This window comes from Gossypium raimondii, chromosome 1, assembly GCF_025698545.1.
Source record: "Gossypium raimondii isolate GPD5lz chromosome 1, ASM2569854v1, whole genome shotgun sequence".
In the NCBI taxonomy this organism is placed as follows: Eukaryota; Viridiplantae; Streptophyta; class Magnoliopsida; order Malvales; family Malvaceae; genus Gossypium; species Gossypium raimondii.
The window spans coordinates 50,614,074-50,626,674 of NC_068565.1; positions in this window are offsets into that span (position 1 = coordinate 50,614,074).

The following is a 12,601-nucleotide window of genomic DNA, read 5'->3' on the forward strand; positions in this document are numbered from 1 at the left end:
GTTACCTGTGGAATAATCCTCTTAAAAAAAAAACTATCACCAGATAATGAATAGTTTAGTTTTCATTGGGAACATGAAGTTTTTTGGTCACCAAACCTCACGTGAGTTCAATTGTTTTATCTTATCAGAGTCAGAATGAATGGCAAGATTTATCTTGTCACAGTCATCTTCGTCCCATCGAAGACATCCCTTTCATGCGCTCCGTAATGATAGCTAGATGACAAGTCCAATGCGTTAACATCATATACACGGGACTCTTGTCTATAAATACCCCAAAAGCGATAAAAAAATATCAACATTCGAAAAATGCTTAGCCTACACTCTCTCTGTACTCAGCCTTCAAACTCTCCACCTTCATTCTCCATAATCTTTTAATTAAAACTAATAACTTAGCTTATATTTTGCCAGGAGACCTTGCTTCTCTTATTATTATTATTATTATTTGATTATTAGTCCTACTTTAGAGATAAAAAGGGGCATGAGCTTTTTGTACGTGATATGCTCCTGTCTCTCTCTCTCTCTATACTTCTGATTATTTTAGTAGATAAAGACGGAATTGTTAAAATAAATGTAAAAGGAAAGGAAGAATCAAAGTATAATGTCGAACAAATAGGTTTAATTGTTAAATTTTATGGTAACGAATTCAACGGAGTAAGTTACAGTGATACTAGTGCTATAAAAAAATATTAAATGTATTCAATCGAGTGAAAATTTTGAATTAATTCATACTATTTTGATTGAAATCCGATGATGTTTCTTGTAGCCGTCTGTCGGGTTGGTTTACTTTTGAGCTTGTTTTGTTTGATTTTATTTTTTTTTCTTAAGACACATTTAGTATGGTGCTAAAATCTTGTTAAAGATGTTCTAGATTGTATTAATTAGAGTTTGATGTTGAAGGGATTTAATGTAAACTCTCTACTAAAAAATAACTTAATTCTTGTAGATTTAATTTCGATACACAATTATAAAATTTTAGATGGTGATAACCTTCGATTTTAAAAAACTCACTTTTTATGTTTAAATTGACATGACAAAAATGAAAATTCAGTTACTCTTGAACATTTAGGGTGGGTTTGGATGGGCGATTGGGTGCGGTGCGTTTAGCTTATTTTTTGTCTCACGCTACAGTATTGCTACAGTATCTAATCTCACCGCCACCGCTATTTTTACACTAATCGCAGGTAAACGCACCGCTAGACCTGTCCATGGATATGGGAGGGTTTGGGTAAAAATATAGGCCCGAAATATGGGCTTGGGCAAAATTTTAGGTCCGTTTAAAAATGGGCAGGCCTCGGCAAGATTTTTTGGCCGGCCCGCCCGAAAAATATTAAATATATATTTTTATTTTAAAATATAATATTTTTTATTTTAAGTTTATTTACTTTCATTTCCTTAACTAGTGTTACAAAATAATAATAATAAAACATCAAATTTGTTTTACTAATCAAATGTTAGATTTTGTTACAACAATTAATACAATTAATAATTTGATAAATTTACTAATCAAATGTTAGATTTTATTACAACAATTAACAATTAATAATTTGATAATTTTACTAACAATTAATTTTAATAACAATTAGTTTTAATTTTATTAAAAAATAATTTTAATTTTAATTTTAGTTAAAAAGCAGTAGGGCGGGCGGGCTCGGCCCCATATTTTTCTTCGGGCGGGCACAGGCATAATCTCAGGCCCATATTTTGGCCGGGCCAGGCCTAGTAAACGTCTTTGAAATTTTTGTGGGCCGGCCCTACCATGGACAGTCTCACGCACCGCCCATCCAAACTCACCCTTAGTATAAGAAGCAATAAATGTTAGGTATAGTGATAAAGTACATTACCTTTCCTAAAGAAAATGTACATTTGAATTTTGAAGACAATGTTATTAGAAGTATTTGTGAACCTCGAACCATAAAACCAAAGTTTTTTTTTTCTTTTTTTGGGGGGTAAGGGTTGAGAAGGAAAAATATCTTTATTTTTGGTGAATTATAAGAGGAGGAAAAAACCCTAACATTAACGCGATTAGCGCGATTCAGACCCAAGCCACACCTGAGACGGCGACCACCCTAATCATTAGATCAACACACGGAGTTAGGGAAAAGTTTCTTAAACAACCCTCTAAATTGATTGTATATGAAAATATCGTCACTCAATTTATTGAGGTTATGAAATGATAATAAAAACAATACTAACAAAACACGCACGCCTATGATGAGAAAGCACTACAAAACATAACGCTTTCTTTATTGGTGGGTCAATAATATATGTACATCTCTTCCATTCCTTTTTAACACCTCATTTTACTAACAAACACATGCTTTCTCACCTTTTTCCCTTTTACCTTTTCCCTTTTCCTACCTATTTTTTGTGTTGTATTCATCTGTTTTGTTTTTCTGATTGCTGAGAATCGAATTGGATTGATCTATTAAAGTAAGAATCGAAAGGTTAATCGATTCAATCCAAAATAATTTGAATTAGTCAAAATCATAAAACCAAAAAAAAAGATTAAAAAAAAAAACCTCGAGTTTTTGTCTCATGATTATATTTCTACATTGGGTTATGTTTCGATATTTTCATTATTATTATTATTATTTGGTTTTGAGAGCTGCAAGATGCTCTCGATTATTCGATGGGATGGAAAGTGTTATATAAACTTATATCACTTGAATTTGGTTCAGGGACGAAGTTAGAAATTTTTGTTTGGAGGAGCTAGAATTAAATTGTATATTTTTATGATATAAAAATATAATTTTACCATTTTAATAGCTGATATCTTTATAATTATTAAAGGGTTAAATCAAATTGTTATCGTTTTTGGAGGGTCAAAGTGTAATTTTATTATTATTGATCTAAAATTTTATAAATTATAAATAGACTAAATGAAAAAAAAAATCATTTGGAGGGAGTGGGGCCCCCTACCAGCTCCCTTGACTTCGTCCTTGATTTGGGTGTAAGCGTCGTGATATAAGTACGTTTAATTTTTTCTTCAAATTTGAAAATCTAATTCAATTGTGAATGTATCCGAAAGGTTTTAAGTTGATACAATATTTAGAACTACTTATAACTCATCCCAATCCTTAAATAGGAGGATAAACATACTTCAGCACGCTTGAACTCACGTCTTCCTGCACTGACAACAATGCCAATACCAACCGCGTTAAGACTCAATCAGCTTAAAAATAAAGGAGATAGAGATTGTTTAATTTTATTCCATGGCTTTTGTATGGAACTAGCAAGCAAACTAAGGGCATTCACATAAGATTATAAATGCCAAAGGCCCTAATGAAATGGTTGAATTGAATTGGTAGGCAAGTCCCCCTTTGCTCACCAATCATATATGATTAAATAGAGTTGCTTTTGATGTGATAAAAGGGTTTGCTTAGTCCCATCACTTAGATTTATATATAACAAGTGAACATCAAGATTGGTCTCTAAACTATATAGCTCCGACATACCACGTGCATATCAATATAATATGTTCCAAATACCATCTACAGGGTTATCAATTTTGACCAATCATCATTCTAGTGTCATAGGCATCTTGGACATATAATTTGCAACTTGGTTTACTTCTATATGCACACACGAACCTCACATTGTGGTTTACACAGTTTGCTGATACTTCTAATTAGGGTGGAGATCACAATGGGGTGGATGGAAGTGATTTGTTGCCATATGATAAAAACTTATTCCGACTTTGATCTGACTTCAATTTCAATATAATTTTATCTTTTTCGACTCTGATCTTGAAAATTGATGATATATCTAATTCAGATCCAACCCAACTCAATTTTATATTTTTAATTTCAATTTAACATTTACACTCATAAAATTCTAAGTTTAAAATGATATAAAATAACTTGAGGTGGGTGGATTTTCTTAAATCTAACTTTGACCCTAATTCAAACACTTATGTCACTTGCCCCGCGTAGCCTCAAACTCAGCTTTTAAAAAAAAATTTCAATTTCAAATACCACTTGGTTGAAGGGTAAGACTTATGCTTGTAACTTTTCGAATAAATTGATAAATAAAATTTTCATAGTTAAATTATTATCTTTTGTATTTTGTTCTCAGTAATTTTTGCATGAAAAGTAAAATGAACAAAGCAAATATTGGCACACTAATTATGATGCGAGAAAACAACTTGTATTAGTAAGTAATCTAAATGGTTCTTAGCCCGAGGAATCAAATTGAGCAACTAATTCAAGGAATTATTATGTTGTATATCAAATCCAATTGGAGAGAAATATTGTCTTGGATATCGAAATAAATGACTCCTAGAAAGATAGAAATATAGTGTGGCTTACGTCAATCCCAAGTAAGTGTATATTAAAAGCTTGAGCTCAGTTGATGTTAGAGTTGAAAGTTGGTATATTGAGTATATGACTTATGTATGACATAGCTCCATTTACAATAGTAGAATTCATAGCTTGATTAAAAGGTAAATGCTATCCTCTCATTGACATTGGATGGATTATGAAAAAAGAACTTGGTCATGGGTTATTTGTCAGGAACGAATAATTGTTATTACTATTTGTTAGTAAGAATCTTTTTCATCATAGAAAGATGCAATTGTGACTGTGAGATAAAATAAAAAAGATTATGATTATCCTATAAAAGTAACATACTTCTGACAAAATTGTTTTCCTAATGGTATATAATGGGCAGGGGAGTTCAGTCATGGTACTTTTAGTGGGTTGACTCCATGACTAAATAAAATAATGTTATAATTAATAAACAAAAAATCCTAATTATACATGTCCAATCAGTTCTTTTGCTAGCTTAACGCAATCTTGAATGGATTACAATTAGAATCGATACAATGTATAAATGAAAATGAGGAAAAGAGAAATAGATTGCACATGTGATTATCCGCAGTAAATGCATTTTCTCAGATTTTACCTTGCTTTGACTTTATTAAGGATTGTTTGAAGACTGACAATGTAATAGAAGTCTCCTTATTTAAAGAGATTTGAATTTAAAAACGAAAAAAATATTACATTAAGAAGATCTTTGCTAATTCTATCCCATATCGAAGACCTTATCAAGTTGAATTCAAGGAGATATTGATTCACATTGATTGTATTAAGCAAGTCATTATATGCTTAGTTAAGAGAAGACTTGTTTCAATTTTACGTATAAGATTGAAAGCACTTATCATATTCGTTTGAGGAACTCATTTTAGTACAAAATTATTGTAAGCAAATCGTTCTTGTTGTTCAGTTGGCAACTAAATTTTCAAGAGGAAAGTCTTAATGGAGAGAATAATCTAAATTATATATAGGAGTAGGTCGAATATAAATCAAATCTCGTACAAGCAAATTTATAGATAAAAATAGACTTTGTATATATATAGAAACTTTTGGCTTAAAAATGATATAAAATGATGACCCACTTCATCATCTTTTAGGAAAATATAAAATTTATACATAAACTTTGGTCCAATGTCTAATTTGATACATAAATTTTGATTTAGTGTAATTATATAAATGAAACTTTAATTTTAATTCAATTGTGCACGTTTAAAGAAATGAATACATATTTTATTTTATATCGGATTAATATAATTCTTTGTGTATGTAATATATCATCGTAAAATTGTGTTAATTGAATAATGTTGTTAGTGATTTGTGAAAATTGAATCAAATCAAAATTTTATGTATAAAATCGCACAAAATCAATATTTATGTATGAAAATAGATATTAGATCAAAGTTCATATATAATTTTGATATTTATCTCCATATTTCATAATATCTTATTTTATTCTCAAAACATCTCTTCGACTCTTCCTTTATAAAGAAATTAAAAAAAAAAAGCATGATGTTGGGGATAAACTCGTGTAAGCAACGAATAAGAAAAATAACAAAGAAATTGAAAAGATCGAACACAAATATTTTATGTGGAAAAACCCCTTCGAAAAGGATAAAAAACCACGGGTAAAGACAATTTCACTAACCAACAAAAAATCGAAGAGTAAAAAGATGGAGATAAAAACTAAACCCCAAAACCCAAAAATAAAAACCTTCAAAACTTAAACACAAAATTCTTTGAAAGCTTGTAAAAGCTAATTCTTAAATGCGTTATGGGTTAAAACTTTCTAGGGTTACCTATTTATAGACTAAATTTCCTGTACAAATTTGACTAAAACATCCTTGAAATAATCAGAGTTTAAGTAGAGAAAGAAATCAGAGTTTAACCGAGAGAACAAAATCGAGAAGTTTTGGGAACATATCACCACATCAAAATGCTTTACATCGCGTCATCGGAACATGGTGAATCTTCTCGTCGTGACGTCGAGATTTCAATCTATTTCAGCTAGAAAATATAAGGCACACTCCGCACTACCTCTTCATAGTTCATAAATACTAAACTTAGAATATGTCTAATTTTCTATATATTGTGATTTGGAACAACATGATAAAAAGAAGTAGATATACTTTTTTTTTTTAGTTATATATACAGCCGCCACATGAGACATTACTTTACGTACTTAAGAATAAGACAACGAAAATCCTCAAATTTATTACAATTATCTTTAAAAAAAAACATTTTAAAAAGCACATATTTTTATTTAATTTTTAAGAAATTACAAGTTTATGTACTAATATAATCATAATTATAATTACAAACCGTATATCCAAATAACTATAATTAATTACGATATTATAAAGTATAAATATTTTGATATTGAAAATATAATCAAACTTAAATCATGGTAAATTTAGACAGTGTTCACATGTGGTGTGATTTAAACAAGAATAGTACGAACTAAAAATTCATATATGGTTTGCATAAGGAGATACTCGGATACGTACGTAATCTCAAAATTCTCTTGATTTTGATATTGTCATCATGGCTATTAGAACTACTGGAAATTGGTTGTCCAATTGATACCATAAAACAACTAAAAAACGATTGAATCGCTAAAAAAATCAATCGAATCGATTAAAAAACCAGTTGAATCAAATTAAAAGGTTTTTTAGAAAGGTAATTAAGTTAAAATTAATATTTAATTTTATCGTTATAATTTATAAAATAGAGATTTGTGTTTATATTATTATTTATTTAGAAATGCTTAATTCTTACAACATTATTTCCCATTAAACTAAAGATTGATAAATATTATTTATTTTATTCAACTATTAATAAATTGTATAATTTTATAATTTAAAGAGAAATAATATAATATCTCCACTAGCAATTAAAATAAATAAAAATATGATAAGGACAAAGACATGAGAGTGGGAAAATAACTCAACTTATACGAAAAGTGGTCCTCGATTAAATTCAAATAAATCTTTTTATTTTTATGAGAAATTATTCTTTTTTCTTCAAATAATTGTTGGCTATTTTTTTTATTGCTTAGATAAACATGTGAAAAATATATACTATTTTGTTATTTGACCATATATATATATATCTGAACAAAAATCTCAATTGATACTAAAAAGATCATCGCTTTAGAATGTTTTTTGTCCTCACAAAATAACTGGATGAAACTGTAATTATTAAAGCAGTAATTATTAGACTTGTCATTGGGTCGAGTCATCCGGCTGAGCTTGAAGGTTTGTTTGAAAAGTGGAAGAGATTGAGAAAAATATAGGCTCGAAAAATGGGTTTAAACAAAAAAAATGCATGTTTTCTAAATGGGTCGGGCATTGGGTAAGTTTTTTTGGCTAGGGCTCGGCGGACCCGACCCAAATTTGCAGAGAAAAAAATATTGCTTCTATTTTTTACTGTTTTTTTGTTGTTGTTGTTTTTACTCTTTTTTTCATTGTTTTGCTATTATTGGTGATAGGGAAATAAAACCACTTTAATTAAACCAAAATGTGGTAAAGACAATGAAATGATACTTATATTCTCTAAATAAATATATTTATTGATAGATATTTTCATAAATAAAAAATAATTAAAAAAGTACATACATTTAGATAGTTGCAATTAAAAAAATATGAAATTAATTAAGAAGTAGACAAAAATTAGAAACAACCAATTAATTTCTACACAATGGAAATGGTCGGTCGCCGGCATCAAACAAGAGGGGTCACCAAGTTGGAAATGGAAAATTGGAAAATATTTCAAAAAATGACAAATATATATATATATATATATATATATATATATCTTACCGACTTTCTTTTTATTCTTTATTTTAATGGAAATATATATATAGGTAAATATTATTTTAATCACTATTATAAATTTTATTTTAGTCATTAATTAATAACGAAATGATGACAGGCCAAATGATTAGTAAATCCACATTATTTAAAAAATGTCGTTCTCTGGGTTTTTTAAAATAATATTACAAAAATAATAGGGAAACAAATTAAATATGAAAATGAGATGTTTTTAGGTAATGTCTGACGGGTTGGTGGCACCACTCTATTTTTTTAAAAAAGAAGTTTTTGCAATAAAATTGAAGTGTGATAAACTAAAACGTTCAGGGACTTGATATGAAACTTTTCATTTTGGATCGACAGTTGTAAAGAAGAAAAAAATTAAGGGGCTGTATTTATATATGTATTTATATATGTTGGAGGTTACAATTAATAAAAAGATTATATTTTTAGTATATATTTATTTATGCTAAAAGTTTTGAATATAAAAATTATTAATTTTAAAATTTATATCCAATATTTATATCTATCTATATTATTAATTTAAAAATATTTGGGGCTGTATTCTTAGTATTGGTTAAATAGGTCATATATACCAATAAAATTATTAATTGGCTAAATAAGCTAGGTTTTTTTTTTTTTTAATTTAGGGAAATAAGTTGTTTTTAGAGTGTGTGTGATGAGAAAGCACGCCCTGCTGGAGGTATTTTCTGAAAATTCCAAAGTAAACGCGTCTAGTTGGGCACGCTGTCCTTGACGTGTCAGTAGAAAGCTCACCTAGTTGGACGAACTTTCCTACTAACTGTGCAAAAGACACGCAAAACTGAATGTGCTTTCACATACTCTCTCCAAAAATAATCTATTTTCCTAAAATTTTAAAATATTAACCTATTTGATTATTATTATTTTTAACATATATAACTAACTTAGCCGATAGTAGAGGTGCTCATTGGCCGGGCGGCCCGGGAAAATATGGGAGAGTTCGGGTAAAAATATAGGCCCAAAATATGGGTTTGGGCAAAAAAAATAAGGCCCGTTTAGAAAAAGGGCCGGGCCTCAGACACCACTTTTTGGCCCAGGCCCGAATATATAATAAATATTTTTTTTATTTTTTTATTTTTAAAATAAATTTTTGGTGTTTATTAAAAAAATAGGCCGGACCGGGCTCGGGTTTAGATATTTTTCTCAGGCCAAGTCCGGGCTTAAGACGCGGGCCAAATTTTTTGGGCCCGGCCTGAACCCAGCCCGGCCCATGAGCACCTCTAGCCGATAGTATTATATATAATGGAGTAAAATGTTTGAAATTGAAGGGTTGATTTGACCCCATTAATTAACATTTTTATCTCAATGGGGGTCTCACCAGTCTTAATCATTAGCTTTACCGACCCAATTTGTTCCATGTTTCATATTCGTCCCATGTGCTTTTGCCACATTATTATTTTATTGAAAATTAGAGGAAAAAAAGGTATAATCCTTTTGATAGCTACTTATCAATTAAACTTGTTTTAAGGGTCAGGTCATAATATGATATATGATAATTTTAATTTTTAAAAAATGATTTATTTTCTAATTTTAACTATTATTAATATAAATTTAAATATGATAATTAGAATATTTAATTTAAAAATGAAAATTTCAATACTTTAATTAAAATTACATCATATTAAAATATTATTATTTTTATAATTGAACTCATTTTTTCATATTTAATTAAATTAAATGTTGAATAATGCATCCTATGAAGTTAAAATGTGGTGCGTATTGATTTGAAAATTCAAGGTTGGTCACCAGGAATAGGGTTTAGTCCCCCATGCAAATTAGTCAACATGATTGGTTTTATTTTTATTTTATTTATTTAAAATGTTTTTGAGATACCGACACCAATATGTTGATTAAAACTTTAATTCAATACCTAATATATATGTGGAGTATGCCTCGCATTTAAAATAAAATAGGATTGACGTCGGAACAAGAAAGATCCAATGTCTTGAGGACACGACATCGACGTCACGGTGTGACAACATGTTCCCACCTCAACCGAATTTATTCTCTTAGTTAAACTCTGTTATATTTTCCCAGTCTAACTTGATTACTCTAGAGATGTTTTAGATATTTTTTGTACACGAAATTTAGCTTATAAATAGACCTCTTAACAACTCTAGATAGTTTAGAATAACAACAGACTGAGAGAGAGTTTGTGAGAATTTTGGGGAAATCTTTGTATTTCGAGTTCAGGGTTTATTTCTCCATCTTGTACTCCCTTTTCGATTTTTTCCGTTTTAGTAAAGTTTTCTTTACTCGTGATTTTTTAACCTCTTCGGAGAAATTTTTTCACGTAAATATTTGTATTCAATTTTCTCGATTTTCGTTATATAATTCAGGTTTCGAATTAAGGAATCTAATTTTTTAATTTCCTCTATTATAATTAAAAAATAAATGCTATAGAATATATTGATTCAGTCCATCAATATTATGGAAGATTTCTCAGTTTCCGTAAACAAATTTGCATCAATATTATATATTCTCTACTTTATTTTTAGATAAAATTTATATATATCCTCAACTTAGAACCACATTATCTTGAACATGAAATAGACATTATAATATATGATTGGGGCAGCGGCAAACCTTTTCTATTTTTTTTTAATTTAATTACAATTGGCAAAAATTTAGGATCCGAATTTTAAAAATTCGAGTTAAGGATGTAAAAGAAACCCTAACTCAATGGTTTCAACTCATCAATCCATTAGGCTTGATTTTCTTTTGAAAAATTCGAGTTAAGGATGTAAAAGGAACCCGTTGCCACCCCTAGCTTGAGTTTCAGTCTCATCATCCAACAATTGCAATATATGAGTTTCACTCTCACCATATGCATAAGCTATACGTGAGTTTTGTCCGATTCTTTTCAGAATATTGATCCAATTTTATCTGATTCTTCACCCTTTATATTTTGTACTTACCGGATTTTACATTGTAGTACAATATTTATATTTGTGAAACTTCAAAAAAAATACAATAAAATACAATTTAAACGATAATAAAGCAAATTTGTGTTACGTGGATTGCATTGATCAAATCAGGAGACCAAAATTGACATGCACTATATATAGTATCTAAAGTGCCTATCCACTTTATATTATATATATTTCCTCATACATTCCATTTTTTTCCTCTAAAAACTTGAAATTATTGTTCACTACTTTTTAGGATTTGGCCATTTCTCAAAAGATATTATGTGCAACACAAATTAAAAGAAACCTACATAATATGTCTGCTCTTTTCCTTCCTTTTTGTCCATAAATTTTCAAAGCCTCTTTTTTCTTTTTTCTTTTTTTAATTCTTATTTAAATTTAAATCTAGTGGTTTATATAAATTTTATATATAAAGAGAAACACAAAATAACATCATATATAATTGAATTAAAAAAGATATAAATTTGCATTTCTTATTTTTCATCATATAATAATTTTACCAATTTAGGTATTCATAATCACGGGTGAAGTTAGAAATTTTATAGAGACTGAAATTAAATCGTAATTTTAAAAGGATTAAATCAAAATTGTATCATTTTAGGGGCCAAAGTGTAATTTTACCTTTACCAATTTAAAATTTTAAAATTTTAAAAGGTCAAAATAAAAACTTTCTATTTTAAGAGGGTCGGGCCCTTGTCCATAATGTTTGTGTGTGGGATTGATTTAATATTAAAATACTAATATTTATTAATTAATTTTAATAAATAAATTTAATTAAAAAATATTTTTGGTTAAATTGTAAAAAGTTATGAGGTAAAAAAGTATCATGGAGACCTTTGTACTAGGGGTCAGATTGCATTTTATCCCTTTATTGAAAATAGGCAAATTAGTCCCTATACATTAGATCAAAAAGCAAATTGACCATTTCTATTAAAATTTTCATCCATTTGTACTATTAAAAACTGGCGCGACTGGCAAAATAAACATCATGTTAACGCACAGGAACTAATTTTTAACAATAGAAATAAATAGAATTTTTAGTAGAATGACCAATTCAGTATTTGATTTAACATATAGGAACTAATTTGCTTACTTTCCGAATAGAGAGAAAAAATGTAATTTGACTCCTAATATAAGGACCTTGGTGATAATTTTACCAAAGTTATGATATAAAAGTGAACATTGGAATTTTACTGTTTAAGAACAGTAACACCCACTGTATCAACGGACAAGTACCAAATCCACTACAAAACTTTATTCCTAGTTGTCATTAACTATTTTTTGACTAATATATTATAACCAATTATGATAGGTCCTATCTTGTTGGTTAAAATAAAAGATGGTTGTTGACCAACAATTTTTTTTTTCAAGTTTCCACCAACCAACCCCCTTTTATATTATTTTTATTATTTTAACAATTTCATTATAGGTTCCGATCATATCTGTTCTTTCTAATAATGTTTAAAACTACCCATAATTCCTCCCCAACCCATAAATAAGAAGATAA